Raw genomic sequence first — 26,228 nt, 5'->3', positions numbered from 1 at the left:
CTATAGACAAAAATGCAAAAATATTAACATGCCTTGTACATTATAAGAGCTTATGTTAGATGTAAATTGCTCAATCCAATGAATAAATGAAAAAAATAAAACAAAAGAATTTTTTTTGCGTTAGTAGACTCAATAGAAATACTAATGGAGCATCTTTGTTTCTATTTCACTTACACTCCCTAAAAAATCGTATCTTGAAAAAAAAAAAATAATGAAGTCAAAAAAACCTCAGATAAGTTTCTTTCTTTGCTCCGAGCATTGTCAAACTGAAATTAAAATTAAATGCCAAATATTGTTTTTTTTTTCTTAGAAAATTACTCGCCACCATATAAAAGGTACACAAAGAAGATTTTGTTATTTTATTCTTAAATTTAGTGCAGTTTGTGAATCAAAAATCTTAAAATATTATTAAATATTGAATAATATTTAATAATATATTATTAAATTTTAAGTGTTAAAAAAAGAATATCACTTTATAAAATCTTATAAAAATATTGTAAGAAGTGAAAAAAAGAAAAAATTTCTTGAAAAAGAAAAAGGCGTATAGTTTTAAATTATTATTCCCATTTTCAAAAACAAATAATTTTTTTACGCTATATACATGTGAATATTATTCATTTCAATAATAAAAAGAAATATTTATTCAATAGAGCTTTGATTAATTCATAATTTCCAATTTTATTAGGTTTTTAATTTTGCAAAGAATTTTATATTATATCACATGTTTTTGTGTTATTTTAAATTAAAATTACTTCGGATGCCTTATTTTTACCAGTAGCGGTTTTTTTAAGCAAAATAAATTTGTGTTTAATAAAATGTAGCATACAAACAAATATTTTGGATTATTGTTTTTTCCTACAATTATAGAAATGATGAAATGAGATATATTTCCCTTTATAGAGTGAATATTTCGGCACCAAAAAAATAAATGAAGATGACCCGATAGCGTTGAATTCAGTAAGTAAAATAAAATATTAGCGTGAATTATTTATATTTTAAAATATCTTCACATGCTTAATTAATGAAAAGGGAAGAATACGACAACATACCATCTACTTTAGCCAGTAATAACCAACATATTAATTAAAAGTTCTTTAAAATTATATTGTTTTAGAGTCATTAAAATTTATATATACAGTAATACCCCGCACTTACGTACCCTTTGGGATCGGAGCGTGTACGTAAAACAAAAATGTACGTAGAATGAATCTACTACTTTATTGATGAATAATATGTTTGAAACAAACTAAAACAATAAATATATAAATAAAAAGAAAAAGAGGGATATTATGTACGCAGTTTTATACTTTTATTTCATACGTTTTTATACTATATTTAACACTTAACGTGTATTAAAGAAACAAAACAAAGTTTCGTTTTTGTTTTGTTCTTATTCCACTTTACATAGATTTTGTTTTGACTTGTTTCTACATGCATTCACTCATAACAAAATTTAGGTTTCATAGAAATAATGTACAGACATACAAAAACACGTTGTTACAAGTGTACATTCTCAATTTGGTATACATAATTTTTTTTTCCATAAATTTCAAAACCAGAAAAAATGTACTTGTACGTAAGTGTGAATCATTGTACGTATAATGGGCAATTGGGGACAAAAATGAGATGTACGTAAGCGCGAGGGTACGTAAAACGAGCGTACGTAACACGGGGTATTACTGTATTTATATTTGTTGTTATTCATATTGTTTAGAGTTGTTCAGTAAAATTATGAAACAAAACTGATAATTTAAGTAATTTTTTGACAAAATATGTTCATTTTCGAGGGTCATAAAATATTGCGATATTAAGATACTTATTATTCTATTAATATTTGCAATTTATAGAATAAATTTATTCAAGAGAAAACAAAAATATAATGGATTTTGTTTAAATTTGGTTTTTTTTTTATAGATATCTAAAATGAAGAAATATTTTGAAATATTTTTTAGTTTTTACTTTAAAAAAAATTTTTAATTTATCCTTCTTACAAATCACACATATTTTAAGAAAATAAAATAAATACACTCCTGTTACGCCTTTGACAATGCTCGGAGCAAAGAAAGATATAACTAGAAAAAATTCCTTTTATTTTATTCTAATTCGTCGGTTTTTTCAAGATACTCCTTCTTTTAGTATTTCTAATTCGTTAGTTTCTTAATTCAGTTCTTATTAATTTCAATTCAGGTAATTTAGGTTCTGCAGCATCGTTACTGTATGAAAGACCACACATAATCGAAATATAATCAGATTTTGTAGTTTCATAAGGAAATAAAATTTGAAAAACAAGCAAAATTAAAAATTTTGCAAAAATGATTTTTCTTTAAATTTATTAAATGCACGAAAATGTAGTAGAATTTAATACAGTGGTAGTAAAGTATTGACTCTCTGATTGTGAACACAACATAACATCGGGGCTGCCAATCAACAACAATTAAAAAAAAATGAGTAAAAATTTATAAAATGCTTAATTTTATATATAAAACAATTATCTGTAGTCTAACTAGAAATTTAATTCAAATTTACACTTTTTTATTTCAAATGTAACATTAGGTTGTTTTGTTGGTCTGTTTTATACAGTCAGAAAAAATTTCAGAATAACTATAAATTGGAAGTGAAACCTTTAGCAAAACAATATAAAATTTACAACATAATGTTGACGTGAGAACTTTTGCAATGTTTTCAATATTTTACAACTAAAAACTTAACGGAACTAATATGAAAAAGGAAATATAAGTCCGCATTACAGAGAGCATTACACATAGTTTATAACTTAATTTTAGTTTCTTGTTACATTTTTATGATCAAATTTTGTATAAAAAGAGGAATATTAAAACTTTCTTCAAGATTAAGAAAATAGGCTAAATACGGCTAATTACGAACCAAACAAGAGCATAGAAATTACAACCTAAATTCCTATTTTGACGTTAGCGGTTTTCGTGTGTGACCTTATATGCAAAGCATTGCCTTATATGCATTATAGTGCTGTTTTCACGGTAAATAAGAAATGGGCCACGTTTGGACTAAAGTGGCAACACTGCACAACATAAAAAAGAAAAAATTTTGTGCCGAATTTTAGTTTCATTTTTACTTGCATAAGGTTTGAACGTCCTATGTAATTAAAAGTTAAGTAAGGAAAAGAGAAATGTGCAAAAATATATCTTGCCTTAATTTTTTTTATATTTTATTATTTTCAATATAAATTTAATAATATACAGACATGTATGTACATATATAAATTTGTCTATTTGTGTATATATGTATTCATATAGTTAGTGTTTTGCTGAATGAAAAAACCGTGTTTGTAACTTGTATATAAATTTTGTTTCAAGGTCACTTAACTAATTAACTATTCGCGAACGCGTAATTTGTAAGTTAATATATTTATGCTTAAGTTGACTCTTGAAAGTAGCCTCTGTTTGACGATGTGATATCAAAAGGAATAAAAAATTTATTAAATATTTTGCTTTGTTATATTATTGTCTTTATTATATTGTAACTGCAAAGAATATTTTAGAACGTATTGAAATATTACCGTTAACTTCTGGTATCTGTATACAAATATATGTTTTGATTTTCTTTAATAATATTATCAAAGGTAAGTGAAAATATTAATGAAAATTCTACATACGTTTATTTTTAAGTTTTAGAACATTTGGAACAACATCAATCAAGTAACACACATAAAACATATGCATGAGAGTTATTAGAGCTTCAAAGTATACTTAATTTTAATTTGAATATAACAAGCTGTTTATGTGAAAATTTAACCAAATATCTAGAATTAAAAACTCGTGAAAAGTAGTTATTTATATACATACATTCACGCAGGGGCTTTCAGCGAAATCAGAGGCCTGGGGCAATTGATATTTAGGGGTCCTAATATTTCAATGCTTAGTTTATTCAATATTATTTTTAAAAATTGCACCAAGGCTTTACGCCCTTTCATATTAGAAAATTTAATAGCTATATCCAATTAATCTAAATAACGTGCTATTTCATAATTAATATTTATAGTTGTTAGTACATTTAGTCGTATCCTAATACATTGTTGATCGCAGATTATTTCTAATTCTTTCCAAAACATTTGATTTCCAACAAAGATCTCTCACCTTCTGTAACACTCACCGGCAAGACAAAAAAAAAACCTGCATATTTGCTACTAGTGATGGGCAATATCTTTCATTTCAGTGATTCGTTCCGAATGAACTACTTTTCTTTACTGACCGATTATAAAATATCGTTCAATCCTTCATTTCGTTCACTTCTCTTCTGTATATATAATTTCATGTTTTTTGGTTATAATAAATATAACCAAAGACCCACCCCACAGATTTCAAAAAATTGACTTTGGAATTATATTTAACAAGAACAGATTATACAAAGAACCTTTTTAAATATTTTAAGACGAGATGTTAACTAGTTAGATTTTCAAGGTATACTCCAAATTGAAGAAGAATCGAAATTTAGTCCAAAAAAAGAAAAACTTAGAGTACTTGATGCAATTTATTGGTGCTTTGTTTCACAAATTTTACAAAACGATTAAGACTGGAGATTTAGCAGATACTTATCCAGATTTGGTCGGAAAATCCGAGGAAGAATAAAAGATACTGTTACCTTTCTTAATTTAATTAAATTGTTAACAACTGTTTTAAATTTTTAGAAATAATTTTTACTTGAAGTTTATTCATTTGTTACCTCCATATATGTTTAATGTTTTTTATGACAATGATATGAAAAAAAAGTGCAAAATCAAATAACGTAGGAATATTCAAAAATTTTTTTTTTTCCAATGGTTGATAATTTTTCCGAAATATAATTTTTTTTTTTTTTTTTTATTGGTGTGAAAAGAAAACTTCCTTTTATTCGGAATAAAATACTTTTATTTTTCGCTAATATATTTCGTGCGCTACATACGCACTTTATCAAAGAAAATCAGCTTTGATAAAGTGCGTATGTAGCGCACGAAATATATTAGCGAAAAATAAAAGTATTTTATTCCGAATAAAAGGAAGTTTTCTTTTCACACCAATAAAAAAAAAAAAAAAAAAAAACGTAGGAATAATATAAAAAATTTTTCCTTTTCAATATAACTTAAGTCACCCAAAGTATGTCAAGTCGAATTAATTTGATGATAATACAAAAGTAATTTTTCACAAATCGCCTAACTCGAGCTACGCTTAGCAAAGTACTTTTTATAAATTTGGTATAACTACATATGTCACTTTTTTCATAATTATGAGACTACTATTAGTTGTTTTACATCAGATTATGAGTTAATTGCTTTTTTTTTAATTATCTTTCGTTCAAAAAAAAAGTTGGTTCAAAATATTTAACTTTTTTCAAAATTTAATTTGAAGTGTTAAATTCATTTATCTCGAAATCAGTAAAACAGACTTAAGTCGTTTGTGCTTGAAGAAACTGAATTATATGGCTATTCGTATTTATGGTAAATTTTAAAGAAAAGAATAAGTATGTGCTGGGTTTTGTAAATTAGTAATAAGTTTTGAATCATAAAATGCCTCTACTTATATAAGCCAAAAGGTGTAAAACATACAGAAAATTTAAAACTTTTACTTAAAAAACTGTTAAATTATAAAACAGTTAAAATATAAATAATTTCTTAAATTTAAAGAAATAAAAATTTTAAACCATTTGAGTTTAAATTTATTATTTATAAAAGAAATTGCAATTACCTTTATTTTTAATCCTCGAAAAAAGCTGAAATCCTATACTAATTTTTTAAAACTTTTGTTTAATCTATTTTAACCTTTTATTTTAATCCTTAATGGGTTAGTATGTTAACTTATAATGATTAATTTTTTTATTTAAGATATTTAGGCAAAAAAGCAATCATAATTACTATCATGATCCTTTTTTAAATATTTTATGCATAAATATAAGACATATTTATGCATAAAATTAAAGGGTAGCCTAGTTTAATGCTTCCTTTTTTTATTTCATACAGTTAGCTTATAATTCGAATCAACTAGTTCAATCTTTCAGTTTTCTTATTTAGGTAGATTATTAATTTTTTCATTTAAATTAGCTAATAGGTACGAGTGACGTGAATCGGTCAATCTTATTTGAATAGCATTGTTTTTATATTTGAATAGTTCTCGTTCGTTTTTCTTTGTATTGAATTTAGTTCTTTGATTTGGATTTAGTGTTTTATATCCCATGGCTAGAGGGTTATTTAATATGTTGTTTAATTTTAATTGTATTGGAGCTCATTTGTACTTCATGTTTCGTTTTATAAAATACATTTATTTGTGTTGTGTATTATATTGGTAAGGCAACTGATTCGGCCACTTTTATTTGTATAAATTTATAGAATAAAATTTCATTTACTTCAGGCATACACTCCTTTAATGTACATATACTCTTTTAATATAAAGATGGCTGTGCTTCAGGTCTCATTCGTTTTTATTTGTATTGGCTTTAGTATACTAATCGTTCGATTTTACTTGTATTGTAATTACATTAGGCAACTGATTCGATTACTTTTGTGTGTATAGTATTTCATTTATTTTACTTATCATTTGCTTTTATCAACATTGCATATAGGAGTTTGTTGTTCGTTTTTATGAGTATTGGATTTAGTATAATGTTCAATTTTACTTGGATTGTATATATATTAGGCCACTGATTTGGTTACTTTTGTGTGTATAGTATTTAATTTATTTTACTTATCATTTGCTTTTATCAGCATTGCATATAGGAGTATATTGTTCGTTTTTATGAGCGTTGGATTTAGTATATTGTTCAATTTTATTTGTATTGTATAATATTAATACAGAAGGAAATAAGAAAAAATATAAAATGTATATCAACTACCAATTGTAAATAAAATATGTGTGTGCAGTAAATTTTTTTAATAACTAAAAAAGAGAATTGGAATTCTTAGTGAACGATTCATTTTTGCAGAATTGAACTAATCAGCTAAGTTCAGTGAAGTGATTCGTTCTTCAAGATTAGTTTGTTAGCGAACGACACATGACTATTTGCTACATTAGGAAATATATTAACAAATCCTAAATCGTTAATTTTTTTAAATAAGTGTTCTGGTTTTGTGCTTAGTAGGTTAGGTTGGGTTAGGTTGCGCGGCCCCCCGAAGGGTACACCTAGGCCACTGAGGCGCGTTGTGATGCCGCTGGATCACCCTCTCTCCCTCACTAGAACCAGCCCGAGTTGCTCAGAAACCGGTCAAGGTCCCTAGCATTTACATTCGCTAGGTCCGTGGCCCGCTCGAAAAAGTGGGACCCAAGAAACATCCGCCTGGAGTTCGCCAACGCCGGACACGAGCATAGTAGGTGGGTCACTGTTTTCTCCTCCTCCTCGTCACAGCAGCTCCTACAGAGATCGTTTGCGGCGCGGCCCATCCTCCTGGCATGATCGCCAATCAGACAGTGTCAAGTCTAGCTTTGGCCACAACTTCCTCGCCGCGTTACACCCAGTTCCATTCGCCCATCTGAGATTGGTACGTTTCACCGCCGCACTGCGTAGCAGCAGCTTGTGAGTACTTAGAGGTATGCCCAGGTTCTGGTTTTCAGGTAGGATTCCGAGGGTCGTTCCATGTCTCGCAAGCTCATCCGCCTTGCAATTCCCTGAGATTCCACTGTGTCCGGGAACCCAAACCAAGTTTAACTCGAATTGCCTCGCCATCTCGTTAGGAGACGACCTGCATTCAAGGACCGTTCTGGACGTAGAGGTCTCCGACTCCAGCGCCCTTATTGCGGCCTGGCTGTCCGTGAAGATGCTAACACTGCACACGAACACCATATGCTCACCAAGCCAGCGCAGAGCCTCCCCGATTGCGGCCATCTCTGCCTGAAAGACAATGCAGTGGTCCGGCAGGCGGAAGGAGAGTTCAACTCCCAATTGCTCGGAGTAAACACCCCCACCCACCTTTCCGTCAAGTTTGGATCCATCCGTGTAGAAATGGACGGAGCCATCCCTGACCGTCCTGCAAGCTTTGCCTCGGCAGGACCGAAATTCCTCACGAATTAGAGCACGGGAGGAACCAAGTCAATTGACCCCACCCCGTGCCCCCAGTCCGCAAAAATCGAAGCGTGACCCGTGGGGCAACACGAACACCTTATAGCCCTCCCCCTCCAGGAGTACTAGTAACCGAATGATTACCAGGCTCCAGAGAAGAGGAGAAAGCACACCCCCTTGGGGGGTGCTCCTTCCAACAGAGCGCTCAATGCATGACCCGCCAAAACTGGCCCTGATGGATCTGCCCGACAGCATATTCCCCATCAGGGCAGTCAGGGAGCCATGAACTGAGAGGTCCGACAGAGCCTGACTGACATTGTTGAAAACGCAGCCACGTTGTTGTCTAGGAAGGCAGCCAGTGTGTATTCCCCGCAGTTGAGGGACCCTTCAATGTAGCGTATCAAGGAGTGTAGGCCCGTTTCCATTGCCCTACCGTTCCGATACGTATGTTGTGCCGGAGACACCCACCTCGGGTTAAGGTTGCTCTCTATGTATGCGTCTATCAATTTTTCTAATATTGTTAGTAGAAACGATGTTAGACTAATTGGTCTAAAGTCCTTTGGACAGCTGTGATAGCTCCTCCCAGTTTTAGGAATGAAGACGACCCTGGCAACATTCCACGATTTTGGAATGTGAGCTAGGTCTATACAGCATTCGTAGATAATTTTCAGCCAGGGCAGGATGACCTCTGCCGCATTTTGTAATTCCGCTGGCACTATATCGTCCGGGCCCGCCGACTTGAAAGGCTGAAAGCTGCGGATAGCCCAGAGAATTCCACCCTCGGTGACCACTTCCGAGGAACAAGATTCGCTGTCGTAGACATTCAGAGCAGACTTCCCCAAGGATTCCGGGAAGTGCGCATCCAGAAGCAGCTCCAAGGACTCCGAAGCGTAGCTGGTCCTGGAGCCGTCAGCTGCCAGCAGATAACTTGGCACAACTGGGTCACCTGCCAGGACTCCCCTTAGTCTAGATGCCTCTGCAACCCTGAAATCCTTCCGCAAAACTCCCTTCAGGAGGATCGCTGCGCCCTCCTCAGCTGACGCTTGTACTTTCTGAGGTCATCCTTATATGCGTTCCAATCAGATGATGCCCTGCTGAACTTTGCTCTGTTGAATTGAGTTCTGCATTTTTTACGAAGAGCATTCAACTCCTCGAACCACCATTGCGGCTTTATTTTGCCTCCTAACCAAGTTAGTGAACACGCCACCCTAGAGGCGCCATTTATTGCGTCGGTGAGCGTGCAGACCATACTATCAAGGCCCCCACTAGTCCTAGGACGAGGGGAGACCCCACTACCCAAGAGGTCGCTTAGCGAATCTCTGTCCTTTTGCGGTTTCTGAAGATCAAGGGAGCGTTTCGGTTGGTTATCAGCTCGAATTCTATATAACGGTGGTCAGAAAAGGAATGACCTTTTGACACTTTGACACTTTTCAATTCCTGACCAGAGTAGCAAGAACGTTTGAGGCAAGAGTTATATCTATAACCTCCTGCCGATTTTTAGTAATAAAAGTGGGCTCTGAGCCTCTATTACATAATGTGAGGTTAGTGCTTAAAATAAATTCTAAAAGTGACTCACCTCTCATGTTGGTATCCGAGCTTCCCCAGATTACATGATGCGCCGTTCCCTATAGGCCCTTTACGAGTGCGTTTTCGTTGCTGACGGCGTTCTTTTCTTGATTTTGCCAGTTTGTGCTACTGTAGCCATCGAGCTACTACCGACACTAGGCCTTACTGAGTCATACTGGCTTTGTGTGCGGTAGCTCGTTCCCGGTTGGGACTCCTTACGCAGTTTAAGTTTTGCACCAGTGCTTTTAGCATTCTTGGTGCTCGCCTGCGGTTTTTGTAGTGAACTCGCCCTCAGCGATGTTTCAGCACGGTTTGCAGAAACTGGCTTGGTCAAATTTCCTTCCGGCTTTTTATGAGTGCCGGACTCATCCACGTTATTTTGATTTGCGCTCTCCATTCTGATCCCACGAGTTGCGGAGAAAGGATGTCGATCTAGGCAGAGATCCGCCGTACCTAGACAAGGCTAAATAATCCGGAGGGCACCAGGTATCCGGGTGGTCCGTTAGCGACTGGGCTATTTGTCTGGGCCCCCAGCCAAGCTGTTTATCGGCATGGGTTGCGTAACACCTTAATCCGACCCAGGGGGAGTCAGGAGCGATAGGATGCAGTGGAGGGATAGGCGCGGGGAAAGGGTTTGATTATCTTTTGGTTTAAGGCCTCATCTGGGAACCCATGCCAAGACTCCTTGACCCTACTCAGCTCCTACACCACGGCAGGGTAGATAATCCCGTGGAAGAAGTATATAGTTTGGGTTTATAAGCACGATTCAATATTATTACTTTTCTAAAATTTCATCGATTATTTCATTTTTATGTATCTGTAGTAATGACTTACCCTTTAAAATTATAATAACTGCAAACTAAAGTAATCGTTTGAAATGCGACGCGTAAGTCCATTTCTTATCGAATTTATAAAGTTATTAAAAACATTTAAATTATATTGCAGAGTTTAGCTTTTTGACTGGCGATTTCATTTCAAATTTCGGCGTAATTTCATTTTCACTTACAATATTTTTGCATTAATTAAGAACAGATTTCCATGTTTTCTTCAGTTCCATATCTGTAATTAAATTCTAAATATTATGTTTTTTCACATCTAATATTGCATTACGAGATTCTATAATAAGATTAGTTTGATGTAATGATAGTAGAATTTTTAAACATATTCTCGAATTGAAATATTTTACCCTGTAAAATACTGAGTTATTTATTTGGGGCCTCGACAATCAGGCATTCACGTATACGTATTGTAGGTATGTACAGGTTTTGTTTGACAAAGTTATGAATTGCTAACAATATTTTTTAAAAAAATTAACTTTAATCTCTTACGATTATCTCCATGAATGTTTCCTGAACGTATAAAAGTTTCTAATCTAAAATTATTTAATAATACAGTAATTGCGGACCAGATTCATATTTGATATTCTTTCGAAGAACTTAGATACTGCTGACATAAACGGCAAAATGTAAGATCAAGATGTAATCTCAGTCTGATGAAATTGGTGTAATGCAAACACGTTTTATGTAACAGATATGACGAACTTTGCCGACACACAAATGTAATGTTTACATACGCGGTAAAATCTGCGATTTAATCTGAGTCTGATTAAAGCTGTATACATATCACTCGCCCAGAAATATAAGGCTTTATTAGTGCTCAACTACTGTTTTTAGTAATTGCGTTTTTAAGATTTGTCCTTTCGTATTTTTTTTAATGCGTCAGATTAATAAAAAACAAATTCTCAATTACATGTTAACATTATAATTTAAACATTGTAATTAACATTGTAATTTAAACACAAATGTCTTGCATACTCTGGGAGTTTCTGCTTTTTGAACCTTGAAAATTAAAAAGGGTGGCAATTTTTTTACATAAAGGTTTTATGTGGAACATAAACCTTTTTGGCGTTAATTGTTTATGCGGAATTAACGTAATACGAGGAAGTTATACATGCATTTTGAATAAAAAAAAATAATTAAGCCAAACTTTCATATTCATATAAGAAAATATAAGAAAAAACAAACTCATATTGATTTTCACTAATAAATACGTTACTCAAAAATAACATCTAAACAAAAAATTAAAATAGAACTTTTTAAAATTTCAATAATTTAAAGTTCTATTTTTAAAAGAATTCATCAGATTTTTAGCTTAAATAGGTAAAAGTTATAAAGTTTTATTTGACACAAAAAATTCTTCTGCTAAGCAGTAGCAATTTCTAAATCGGACAAATCAATTTCGCCAATATATGTAAGTAAAATTATAAAATATTTGTGCATGATTTCGCTTTAATAGCTTCTTATAGGCTCATGGAAAACTGGCATTAATAGTTCTATTAATAATTGAATTTGTCTGACGAAAAATAATAGAAATTTTATTCTACTCTTATCATATTTCCGGTCAGATTTTTGAAAAAGTTTGTTATTGCAGTTTGGAGCAGCGATCAGTTGGTTTTTCGTTATTTTAGTAGAAAAATTATCAAATTTTTTTAAGTTTTTGTCTTAGTGTCATCAGAAAATTTCAGTCTGATGTGTAGTCATTAGATTTTGTCTACAATTTAATCTTAGATTTTTTTTTTGAAGTATTGAATTGACATTTGTGTATTTTTTGAAATTTGAGAAAGTTCACATTTTACATACTAAGCAATTTAAATAAGTTTGCTAGTTTATATAAGTTTGCTAAAAATGTATGTAACATTGTGATATGTTTCTAACTTATGAAATAGGTCTGTCTCGTATAAAACTTAAAAAATTTTAAAAAGAGAAAACAGTGACGTAATTTCAGTAAAAAAAAATTTGATTTAAAAAAAAAATAAGCCAAACGGAAAAGTTAAAAATTTTAAAACCATTATAAAATAAAATAAAGTTGGGTCAAACCAATGGTTTGTATTGTAGCACTTTTCCCTTCAACAAGTGAAAATTCTGCTTTTAAATACAGTCTATGTATACCTATCAAACTATTAAAATTATTTTCATTCATTTACAAAACTATTTCTAGAATTGCATATATTTAGGATGACGCATATATGCAGTGTTTGAAATAAAGCAAAAATTAATATAAAAAGGGGTTAACATAATGCTCGATTTTAAGGGTTAATTGTGTGAGTTAAGAGAAATAATTATATTTTTTAATTTCATGGAATTTACCGTTAGCTTTTTGCGTTTATAAAAATTTGGAAAAGCTTGCGGTTTCGGAAATATAAGGTGTCAAAAATTCAAATTTTACAAATTTCAAGAGGTGATAACTTGAGAGGGGGTGGAGATGGAAAAAAATTTTCTTCTAACGAAATGAACTATTTGTTAATGTCTAAAAGCTCCTAAAATTTCAAGCTTCTACAGGCTGGGGTCTAGAAGAAAAATGACATCAAAAATTTGGAAAAAAAGGACTTTAGATAACGGTAAATTTGAACGGCCATTTTGTTTTTCTAAAGTTTAAATATAGTATATCGCGCTAGGGGAAGCAAGCCACTGCCTTTCTGCGTTTGCAAAATTTCAAAAATGCTTATGGTTTCATTGCAACAAATATTTAAAAAAAGGCCATTTTTAGGATTTTGGGGGGGTATAACTTCTAGAGGGGGGGAGATAGGTAAAAATTTTGTTCTACGGAAATAAGTTTCTAGTAAAGATCTATGTACGTATTAAATTTCAGCTTTCTATCTTCAAGGGTGTAGAAGTTTTGTAAACAAAAAAAGTGTCCACGGACGGACGGACGGACGGACGGACGGACGGACGGACGGACGGACGGACAGACAGAGTGAAACTAATAAGCACTTTTTTCAAAAAATTTTTTGGAAAAGTGCTAAAAAGAACATACGTTTTGACAGCAAAAAGTTTTTAAAACATTAAATTTTATTTTACAAAACTTGAAAAGAACTTTAAACATTGAGAAAACGACGACGCCATCATTTTCTCAAAAAGTATTACATTTAACAGACGTATACTAAATACTTATATACTAAAATTTTATGAAGACAACATATTAAAACTTTATAAAGTTCTTTCAAGTTTTATGCTTTAAAATGTCATGGTTTTATTCCAGACAAGGCACATTTTCGCATTTGTGTGTATGGAAAGTTTTTACAAATGAAAGAACTATTGAATTTTGTTTAGCATACATATAAATTTTGTGCGCGAGGGATATATCGGTAAAATAATTTTATTTGCTCTTTAAAATTTAATCTTAATTTAAATTTAGTGAATAATTTTAATTAATTATTTGTTAATAAATAAAATGAAGATTTATAATTTACATTAATTAAGTTTTTTTTGCTTGTAATGAATGTTCAGTATAAAACAGGGGTTAATTTGAAAGAATAAACTTAAAGTTTATTTTAAAAGAAAAATTTACTTAATAAATTGGTAGCATTTGGTGTACTTTTTAAAGTTTTTATTGTATCCATATTTATTTGAGATTTAAGAATACATATATTTGATTACGTTTATATAAATAAAAATGATCGAAGATGTTGCGTCCAAGGATGTAGAAGCAATAGTCTACGAGAAAAGGAGAACGTAAATGCTGTACCTACATTTATTTCTCAAAAAACGAGATCATCAGGAATAAATAAATACAAGCATTAGGAAAAACGAATTGGACACCAACGAACTATTATTAATTTGTAAGAGCCCTAAATCTAATTTTTTTTGCCTGTGGCGAATATAATTTAATCAATTATTTATTCATTTTGTCAATTTAAGAATTGAAACAAATAAGAATCAATTAAAGATTTTAAGAATTTTATAAGTATGTATGTTATTCAATCTAACTTAAATGAATTAATATATAGATAATTCACGTAGAACAAAAAATTTTAAAGAATTTTTTCTATTGCCTAAGACACCTTAAACAAAAAATCAGAGTGGGGGGGAGAGTGCAAGTTTACTCGTTTTCGAGCTAAAGCCTGTTGAAAAAAGCCTTTTCCTGCATATGAATAAATTCTTATAACTTCGGAACCATACAACGTAGAGTTATCATAAGGAACTTGTTTTAGAGACGATTGATCGTTCTTTATTTCTGTTTCGATGATTAATTTGATTCTAGCCATAGTTTTCGAAATACACAGTCAGAATTTTTGTTTTTTTTTTGTAATTTTTGCAAAACTCGAAATTTCTCGATAATTTTTGTTATTGTCATTTTTTTTGTCGATGCGCTACGATGAGATCTAAAAATTTACCCATATTTTCCGTGACTTCAATAATGCGTTTACGACGTAAATTTTACATAGTATCAAATTTCAAAAAGTTTAGTAAAAGTTCTTGACATTGTATACTTTTTTAAATGCGTTTTATTCGTAGTGGATACGTAAAATAAAAGTAAATCGGGTATCGAAAAAATCGAGCACGCTTTTTTTATACCTTGTCTATGTCTTTATACCTAACAAGTCCCAATGCTCAGAGAGAAACTTGAAAGCACGATCTTATTTTATATGGGTTTTTTTTAAATCGAAGTGGCTATTTTTTGAGAAGAAATATTAAAATAAATTCACACTTATTATAAAGCAGGTAAAATTTATAAAATATATTTGAAAAATCAAGAAAATATATTAATATTTTCATTCATAACTACTTTAAAATTCTTGAAACAGCGGAAAAACAACAAGCACAACCTTCGCCTTCAACGTTTTATTTGTTACTGAAAGCACTTCATTATTTTTAAGGGAACAGCTTTTTTTTCTCATAGGGTTAGTTAACTCAAGATATGGGAAGTAACTGTGTTAAGTTGAAAATATAATTAATGAAAGATAATTATTAATTATTGATATGAATACATAGTAAAGAAAAAATTTGAAGAGGGAATTAGAAAATAATATCTAAAATACAATTAAATTATTTGTGAAATACAAATTTTATATACACTTCTAAATTTTACCCCTATTTTTGAGCAAAATTTTTAAAACTTAATATACTATTTAAGTAAAAAAATATTTAAAAGGTTTTGGAAAAGACAATAATATATTTTATGACCGGATTCGAATATCTTTTTTAATTTTTATAATAAATATTATCTTAGCAAATGACTCAAAAACTCCGATTTTAAAATTACAGGTAGTAGGTACTGATATCTGTAAATTTTTGTCCCTTTGCGTTTACTATTAAGATTCATACACAGGCAGGGCAATTTTATAAATAGATTGCTCTTGTTTACATGCTAATAAAATATGAAAGAAGACCACAGCAAAATTTTTGAAGTACTTAATATAATATGTTTGAAATAGTTAAAATAATTATTTAAAAAAAAATTTATTGGAAGTAGGTACATACATATTTATTTTTAATAACTTAAAAACTAACTGAAATTATTTGAAACAATTTTATAAGTAACGTATAAATAATCGAAATGAGATAGTTCAAATTGTTGAAATGTGTCAACCTATATTACTTTTATTAACATTTTTGTTAGCCGACGCTACTCAACTTACCCTATTGGGAAACAAAAAATGTGCATGAAAAATCATACATCCTTCCTCATTAACATTTGAAATCATATTGAAATATGAATTTGAATTTTTTTTTCATTTTTTCTTTCCTCCTACCTTTCTTTCTTTTTCGTGCAATAGAATTTAAATGGGAAGCTTTTTAAAAATGTGTATAATATCCTGAGATGTTTTAAAATATTAAACTCTTTTTTACGTAAAAAAAAAAAAAATAATAAAAAATATGACACGATCAGTGGCATTTAAAGAAAAAAACAGGAACTAATCCAAAAATTCGTAATATTTCGTAAAAAAAATTGAGTATTGGGACTTGTTGGATGTAAAGACATTAGTTTAACAAAAAATTTTGAATGAATTTCAAAATTACATGATCGTCATGAATTTCTACTACTATGTTCTGCTTTCGTTTTTGAAAAAACTGTTATCAATCACAGAATTAAATATTAATTGGTAATAACTACTACTTATATTGAATTGAAAAAATGTTGTTTAATAATCAAGCGAATGTTAAGAATTTTTATGTTGAATTAATGTAGAGTAAGTCATCCAAAAATAAGAGTATGGCGCATAATTTGTTTCAATGAAATGGCGCATAATTTGTTTCACACATTTATCTCCAAAATTAAAAAAGTTAAGCAGAACTACATTCAAAACCACAAGCCTATAAATATAAGTAAATGCATTTATTTTAATAAAATCTAAAAAATATAATGAACAGTATTAAAGCTTGTTCCAATGTTCATAAAAAGCTTAGTTTTCAAGTCACTAATTTTAGAACGAAAATTTGACTTTCCTTTAAATTTTTGAATGCAAGTCGAAACTTGTTTTATACGCTGCATCATTTCTTAGGCGATTTGTGAAATAAAAAGTCAAATTTTATTCGTAATTTTAAAATTACGAATAAAATTTCGCTATGAACAATTATTTAAGTATATAAGTAAATAACTTTTTACTTTTTTTATATTCAAATAAGTTTTGAAAAAGTTCATTTGATATAATTTTCATAAAACCTTTTACAATAAGTTTCACTTACGTCAAAAAGTAAATTTTTTGGTTTGATTGATATAAATATGATAATAATTTCATAAAAAACATACAGTTAAATAAAACCTTGTTTTTGAATTTATAAAACAAAAAATTGAAAGTTTAGTTCCAGACTTTAATTCTATAATTAGTTCTGCATTCAGTATAATAAGGTTACAAGAAAGTGCTTTGTGATACACAATGTGCAATGCCTATTATATTTTGTTCACAGTAATAAAATAGGTGAAACGGTGTAAGGGGGGGCGCACTTTTTAGAAACCCCTTAGGGCCTGTGTATATGCGAATGCAAAATATTGAACTTCTGTTTTGTTTTTTTTTTCCGCTGGTTGGTTTTATTGAGATGGGTTTTGACTGAAATTAAGTTATGGAATTTTTAATATAAAACAACATCAAAAACTTGATACAGAGGTAATACATGATAATTAAGTACTTATTTATCTGCTATGTCAGATTGTGTATGAATACGTGTAATTAGGTACACACTTATTAAACAAATTAGTTTCGGGGAATGTCTAATTATATTATTTGCTAGCTACATACTCATCTGGATATGACCAAAATATACATACTTATGAATGTTTGTTCATCAGTACGTATACAGGTTTGTACAAATATCTAAATTCTTATTTATATTTTTTTTGGAAAATTAAATCTGTTATTTAATATTTCTTTAGGAAATTTAAGATTAATTTTACTTTATAATTTATTAATTATAATTATTGCACTGATCCTTTAACTGAAGAGTCTCCAAGAGTCTCAAAGCCCAGGCAGGTCATTATAAAAATTATATTCAATATTATATAGCTTTATACACATTACATATAAAAATAGAGAATTAATATTAACTGATTACCATATTTCAATAATATTGAATATTAAAAAACAAAATACCAGCAAAATACAAAAATTAAAAATTAATAACATTAAATATTAAAGAGACCGGTTCATGGTTATCTACAATTTCAACAATATATGCACCAGCCCTGTGCTCCTTTCATGAGCGAAGTAGGATAAAAAAAGAAGAACGACAATTCATTATGCATTTGAAGTAAATCAATTACATGTAATTAAAATATAACTTATTTTATTGATAAACAATAAGAACCCTGTAGACGAACTGTGCATGTCTTCAACCTTCGCCTTCAACGTTTTATTTGTTACTGAAAGCACTTCATTATTTTTAAGGGAACAGCTTTTTTTTCTCATAGGGTTAGTTAACTCAAGATATTGGAAGTAACTGTGTTAAGTTGAAAATATAATTAATGAAAGATAATTATTAATTATTGATATGAATACATAGTAAAGAAAAAATTTGAAGAGGGAATTAGAAAATAATATCTAAAATACAATTAAATATTATTTGTGAAATACAAATTTTATATACACTTCTAAATTTTACCCCTATTTTTGAGCAAAATTTTTAAAACTTAATATACTATTTAAGTAAAAAAATATTTAAAAGGTTTTGGAAAAGACAATAATATATTTTATGACCGGATTCGAATATCTTTTTTAATTTTTATAATAAATATTATCTTAGCAAATGACTCAAAAACTCCGATTTTAAAATTACAGGTAGTAGGTACTGATATCTGTAAATTTTTGTCCCTTTGCGTTTACTATTAAGATTCATACACAGGCAGGGCAATTTTATAAATAGATTGCTCTTGTTTACATGCTAATAAAATATGAAAGAAGACCACAGCAAAATTTTTGAAGTACTTAATATAATATGTTTGAAATAGTTAAAACAATTATTTAAAAAAAAATTTATTGGAAGTAGGTACATACATATTTATTTTTAATAACTTAAAAACTAACTGAAATTATTTGAAACAATTTTATAAGTAACGTATAAATAATCGAAATGAGATAGTTCAAATTGTTGAAATGTGTCAACCTATATTACTTTTATTAACATTTTTGTTAGTCGACGCTACTCAACTTACCCTATTGGGAAACAAAAAATGTGCATGAAAAATCATACATCCTTCCTCATTAACATTTGAAATCATATTGAAATATGAATTTGAATTTTTTTTTCATTTTTTCTTTCCTCCTACCTTTCTTTCTTTTTCGTGCAATAGAATTTAAATGGGAAGCTTTTTAAAAAATGTGTATAATATCCTGAGATGTTTTAAAATATTAAACTCTTTTTTACGTAAAAAAAAAAAAAATAATAAAAAATATGACACGATCAGTGGCATTTAAAGAAAAAAACAGGAACTAATCCAAAAATTCGTAATATTTCGTAAAAAAAATTGAGTATTGGGACTTGTTGGATGTAAAGACATTAGTTTAACAAAAAATTTTGAATGAATTTCAAAATTACATGATCGTCATGAATTTCTACTACTATGTTCTGCTTTCGTTTTTGAAAAAACTGTTATCAATCACAGAATTAAATATTAATTGGTAATAACTACTACTTATATTGAATTGAAAAAATGTTGTTTAATAATCAAGCGAATGTTAAGAATTTTTATGTTGAATTAATGTAGAGTAAGTCATCCAAAAATAAGAGTATGGCACATTCAAAACCACAAGCCTATAAATATAAGTAAATGCATTTATTTTAATAAAATCTAAAAAATATAATGAACAGTATTAAAGCTTGTTCCAATGTTCATAAAAAGCTTAGTTTTCAAGTCACTAATTTTAGAACGAAAATTTGACTTTCCTTTAAATTTTTGAATGCAAGTCGAAACTTGTTTTATACGCTGCATCATTTCTTAGGCGATTTGTGAAATAAAAAGTCAAATTTTATTCGTAATTTTAAAATTACGAATAAAATTTCGCTATGAACAATTATTTAAGTATATAAGTAAATAACTTTTTACTTTTTTTATATTCAAATAAGTTTTGAAAAAGTTCATTTGATATAATTTTCATAAAACCTTTTACAATAAGTTTCACTTACGTCAAAAAGTAAATTTTTTGGTTTGATTGATATAAATATGATAATAATTTCATAAAAAACATACAGTTAAATAAAACCTTGTTTTTGAATTTATAAAACAAAAAATTGAAAGTTTAGTTCCAGACTTTAATTCTATAATTAGTTCTGCATTCAGTATAATAAGGTTACAAGAAAGTGCTTTGTGATGCACAATGTGCAATGCCTATTATATTTTGTTCACAGTAATAAAATAGGTGAAACGGTGTAAGGGGGGGCGCACTTTTTAGAAACCCCTTAGGGCCTGTGTATATGCGAATGCAAAATATTGAACTTCTGTTTTGTTTTTTTTTTCCGCTGGTTGGTTTTATTGAGATGGGTTTTGACTGAAATTAAGTTATGGAATTTTTAATATAAAACAACATCAAAAACTTGATACAGAGGTAATACATGATAATTAAGTACTTATTTATCTGCTATGTCAGATTGTGTATGAATACGTGTAATTAGGTACACACTTATTAAACAAATTAGTTTCGGGGAATGTCTAATTATATTATTTGCTAGCTACATACTCATCTGGATATGACCAAAATATACATACTTATGAATGTTTGTTCATCAGTACGTATACAGGTTTGTACAAATATCTAAATTCTTATTTATATTTTTTTTGGAAAATTAAATCTGTTATTTAATATTTCTTTAGGAAATTTAAGATTAATTTTACTTTATAATTTATTAATTATAATTATTGCACTGATCCTTTAACTGAAGAGTCTCCAAGAGTCTCAAAGCCCAGGCAGGTCATTATAAAAATTATATTCAATATTATATAGCTTTATACACATTACATATAAAAATAGAGAATTAATATTAACTGATTACCATATTTCAATAATATTGAATATTAAAAAACAAAATACCAGCAAAATACAAAAATTAAAAATTAATAACATTAAATATTAAAGAGACCGGTTCATGGTTATCTACAATTTCAACAATATATGCACCAGCCCTGTGCTCCTTTCATGAGCGAAGTAGGATAAAAAAAGAAGAACGACAATTCATTATGCATTTGAAGTAAATCAATTACATGTAATTAAAATATAACTTATTTTATTGATAAACAATAAGAACCGTGTAGACGAACTGTGCATATTATAAGTGATTTATTTTGTATCATGAAAAAAAGTTTTTATATTTAAGATATTGTTTTTCAAAATTTTTTCGTTTAATTCTAGTTTAATTCTAGCTTTTATAATGTTACTTTTTTGGTAACAATAAATAATTTATGGTTTCTAAAAAAAGCGAATCTGGAACTCAATTATTTTCTTTTCTTTAGCTATGGAAAAAACAAAAACATGAAATATGAGAAGGAATAAGATTAAAAGAGACACGAAAAAGTCTGTCTGATGTACGATTTCATATTACTAACAAATGCCATATATATTATCTATGTATTACATTACAGAGGCCGATTGCTTTAGGTGGTCTTCGCAAGGCATGCTCTATCCATCGCCATTAACAAGAATAAAACTTCTTATTTGGTTCTTCGCCTGGTAGTGTCGACAGGTCGTCGTTACTAATTCTTCTTGGCCAGAAGATCCTGCATATTATTCTTAGGCACCTGTCGATGAACATCCGGTGACCTATGTATATGTAAAAATACGAATTTCGCAAATTTGTGTAGGTTGATTTGCGATTCGCAAGTGGTTTGTTACTATGTAACAAAATCGCATCGAAAAAAATTTAGCAATACAACTGGAAGCATTTTGTAAACTTTTTTGTTTTTGACATTTCTGACAGTTTTTTCAAAGTAAGCATTTGAATTTTTTTAAATAAAACTGGAAAGTAGTAAAGCCGAGAAAAGAGAAGCGTTAAAAATTAGTGCTATTTTGATATTTTCTTAAACCGGAATGGTTTTGTATTTTATTTTGACCTATAATTATAATTATTAATTACAAAAATTTAGTTAATTATAGTAATTTTGAAATGCAAGTTTTTTTTAATTTAATAAAGCAAAATAACTATAACACTTAGTTTTATATTTCCAAAAACTTAGATTTTCGCAATAAGATTCCTAAACAAAATGGCAAGTAGTGAATGAAAAGTAGGCGAAAGTAGCATTCTGTAGTACCACTTTTTCTACTTTCGCATACGCAAATTTGCGATATTTGATTTACATAGTGTCAAATTCCCCCATGTGTAATAATTATACTACTAAGGTAGTTGAATCTTGTGGCATTTTCGATTGGTGTTTCGTTAATAAACTGCTCATTGTTTCTGCTATTAATTCAAGTGACTTCGTTTTCTTTATATTGAATCGCAGACAAGCTATTTGGCTTTCTCCCATTGAAGATTAATTTTTGTCTGCATGGCATATTCGAGGGTTTCAGGGCGACTCATCATTACCCATTTGATTCCTCTGGGTGTTGTTGTAGCTTGTGTCATTATTTCATCCAAGACACATTGAAGCAGCGGAGAAATGAGCATCCTTGTCTAATAGCTGTATTTATACTTATGAGTTCACTTAATTTTCCATTGCGAAGTATTCTGGTTTCGTTGTTGTATAATGTCTTGATCATTATTTCAATATCATAGATTATTTTAGGCCTTTTATAAACACAGTATATCGCTATATATAGCGAGAACTGTGAATTTTTTGTTCATGAACACAATACATATATTGCGTATGTACCACATTATTGTTTTGCAGCATTGAGTTTATGAAAATGTTTTTGCCAGGCAACCTTCTCTTCTGAAGTGGTTTCTAAATAGCTTCCTGTATAATGCGTCAAAGGCCGTTTCGAAGTCGACAAATGTCGTGTTCCACTCAACCGATTGCTTTACAATTAATCTTAGAGTATTAAATCGGTCTATGCACCAATGCGGTTTACGGAAGCCAGCTTGTTGTTCACGGAGATCTTCGTCAATTTTTTTTTCTATTCTTGAGAGGATTATGAGGGCTAATACTTTATTTATTGTGTTCTGGATAGTTATACCACGCCAGTTCTTGCAATACATTGCTTATCCATTCTTAAGTAACTTTATTAATGTGCGTAAACATATATACGAGTATATTTTATATTATTGTTGGTGTATTAATTTCTACATCAAATTCCACATTACGAATTTCAAACGAAAATTCTTTTTCGAGATGGAGAAACGTGGATCGTGAATATTACTGTAGGAAAAATGTCCGTCTGCTGGTCTGTCGGTGAGTTCTGTCGCTGTGTATTCGTGTATTTTCATTTCGCGATTTTGATAGAATCGTGTTTTTTTAGTTTATTTTAATATGTTTAACAAAATGTTTTCATATGTTTTAATGTGCTTTAAAAAACGCTACGAGTGCAGCGACAAAACAAAATTATGTTGTAAATGTAAATAATAATCATATTTCGAAAAATATGTAACTTATTTATGTATAAAAATAAATTATGCAGTCAAGATATACTGTCAAGAATAAAATATGGCAGGCAGCAAAAATTAACTAATTTTGAAGTTGCTGCTTGCGGTTTCAGTTTAATTGTGTTGGACTAAAAACTGATTGATAAAAACTCAGAATAACGAATAAGGAATACTAAAGGAAATAATTGATCATTGTCAAACCCGCAATAGTGGCGAAAATTTTTACTTTTTAATCAGTAAAAACTTTTACTGATTTAAAATATTGCTTAAAAGAGTATTTTAAAATATTTATTTATTTAAAATAACTACAATACCTGTAATCAAATATGTCAAATTACTTGTATGAAAAACACCTAAAAACACATAAAATTTTTTCAATATTATGTTATATCAAAACGAAGGTCAGACTTTTTCTTCCTGTAAAAAACGCAAATTTAGTAAAAAAAATTTTGAAAAACTTTGACTTTGCACTTGAATACTTCTGAAATTAAAAAAGTCTTTGCATCCAGTGGTATACCGTTAAGAGGAGAATTTAGCTTTAAAATGAGTGTACAAACCTGTCGCATTTCCCGAGTCTTTAATAAAAATGTGAAAATTAGACGGTTTTTGCATGTTCCAACTTTGAGGCCCCATGACTCGAGAACAAGAACCCAAAAAGAATTATTATAAAATAAAAAAAGAACTGGGTTACTTCTATCACCCTGCTTCGGGAATACCATTGAGTCTCGCACATCCTGTATCTATGATTCTACTTTATTCAGCAAAAACCGATCATGCTCGTTTGGAATGATCGCCTCATGTTTAGTATAAGCATTTAGGGCAAGCATAATCACATGGTCATTAATTGTGTATTAATCGAATATAACACTTCCCTCCCTAGAGATTTCCGTCCCGGAAATCTTAGGTGTATGCATTTTATTTTTTTTGTTATTAGTTTTTAAATTTTTAATACATTTAGTTTTAATTAAAATTATTGAAATTACAATTAGAATCATTATGATTAATACGGTAAAAGTAGAGAAGGTTGGAGGAAGGAATAGAGGAGTTGTTTTTAAATTCTACATAATCAATTATTTTTCTATTTTGTATATTTTCAATGTACAAATTTTCAAGTGTTATATTATCAATATTTTTTATAAGTGCTAAATTTTTAATAGGCATGATAACATGACTTTTAAACTTCTGTATATTATTAGAAAAAGTGTATTTATATATATGGTAACAAAGCATTTTGAAAATTTTATTACATTATTTGCTTTTATTACAAGTTTATGATTTGAACAGTTATTAGTTAAATTATCTAAATCTAGATTTCTTGTAACAAGTATTCCTTGTTCTATTTCTTCAACAGTTTTTACTTCATTCAATTCAAAATGACATGTTAAATTATTTGATAAAATATTTCTAATACATTCTTCTTTAGCATATTTCAAATCTTTTTTTGTAACAATTTTAGTATTATAATCAAGAATTTTATTATTATTCATAAGAATTTTAACATTTCCAGTGTTAATTTGTTCATATTTTGAATTTGAAAGGGCAGTACAATGGCTTTGAAATATTTTTCTTTGCAAAAGGTTGGTATTGAAATCACCACAATTACATTATCATCGTTTTGTAGTACGTCACTTTTTATAAATGGTAATGTATTTGCTGTTATATTTAGTGTTTCGATTTCCTCAATCGTCAAAATGTCATGTGCCAAAATATTCTGCCTACTGAATATAATTATATCCTTTGATCTATAAACTCGTTTAAATGTGAAATATCAACATAATTATGGAAAATAGTTTCCTGCTGGGTTAATTTGTCTAAAATTTCCGTTTCCCTGTTGATAGAGTTGTTAAGGAATTTATCAATTTTTGATTTCCGTTTATTTATATGATTAGTGATATTCTGAAGAGCAGACGACAGTTCTTTGTTGATGATTATTTGTTTGTTTGATTGTTCCACGAGTTATTTCGAGTTCGTATCGAGATTCGTTAGATGATCATATATTTCTTGAGCATCTTCGGAATCCATGTTTCCAATTACGAATTTAGCAGTGCTACCGAGAAAGTTAATAAGCCCTCGTTCAATTCTATGTTAATGTGATTTTATAGTTTTTATATTGCGATGTAAAACTGTCAGTTCTTTTTCAAGTAAGATAAAATTTGGATTGTCTCTATAGTTTGTTGACATCTTGTTTATGTTTTCTATGAGAATTTTGTAAACGTCATCAATTTCTTTTAAGTTTATAACATGCAAAATTCTTGTATAATGATCTACTATAGGTTGTTCTTCCAACCTCAGTAGGGCAAAACCATGTTCTGTATAAATAGGGGTAACTTCTAGGTTTTGCGTTACTCCGCCGTATAGAATTGCCCATAGTATAATCAATATCGCCGTTATTTTCATGTTTTTTAATTTTTTATATTTTGGGGAACTTTTTGCTATCTGTCTATTCTTAACTATGTTGTTTGTCAGTTGGAATTGCTGGTCCTTTTTTGCATTGAATTTTTCTAGCCTAGTTAATTTTTCATTTTCATATTTATCTTTTAAATTTTGAATGTCAGTTTTATCAAAATTTTTTGTTATAAAGTCCATTGGTCTCAGTTTTGTTGTTGAATGTATCGTATTGTTGTAATATGTGATTATTTTGTAAAGACGATCATCTAGATTATCTTTACTACGTTCGGCATTCATGATCCTTAGATGCTCGTTAAGGGTACCATGAAGCCGTTCGATATCGCTATTACCCGTTTTTTTGCCTGGCGTTGTTTGGTGGAAGTCAATATCGTTTTCTTTCAAAACTTATTTGACTGCCCTATGTATAATACACGTGTCGCCGTCTGACACTAGTTTTTTCATTTTTCCCAAATTTTGTATTCTTTGTTTAAT

At 29.6% G+C, this 26,228-nt stretch overlaps 1 protein-coding gene across 1 annotated transcript in view; it reads left to right on the top strand.

The window, feature by feature from the left end:
* Window positions 1-3,040: 3,040 nt before the first annotated feature.
* Window positions 3,041-26,228, top strand: part of LOC129615844 (snake venom 5'-nucleotidase) — a 159,646-nt gene continuing 136,458 nt past the window's right edge. Inside the window, exon 1 of the mRNA XM_055531228.1 lies at window positions 3,041-3,598. The gene's annotated coding sequence lies outside the window, so the exon portion shown is untranslated. The remainder of the gene's footprint in view (window positions 3,599-26,228) is intronic.

Source organism: Condylostylus longicornis, unplaced genomic scaffold (assembly GCF_029603195.1).
Source record: "Condylostylus longicornis isolate FDR11 unplaced genomic scaffold, ASM2960319v2 ptg000152l, whole genome shotgun sequence".
Classification (NCBI taxonomy): Eukaryota; Metazoa; Arthropoda; class Insecta; order Diptera; family Dolichopodidae; genus Condylostylus; species Condylostylus longicornis.
This window is presented reverse-complemented; position numbering and strand designations above follow the sequence as displayed.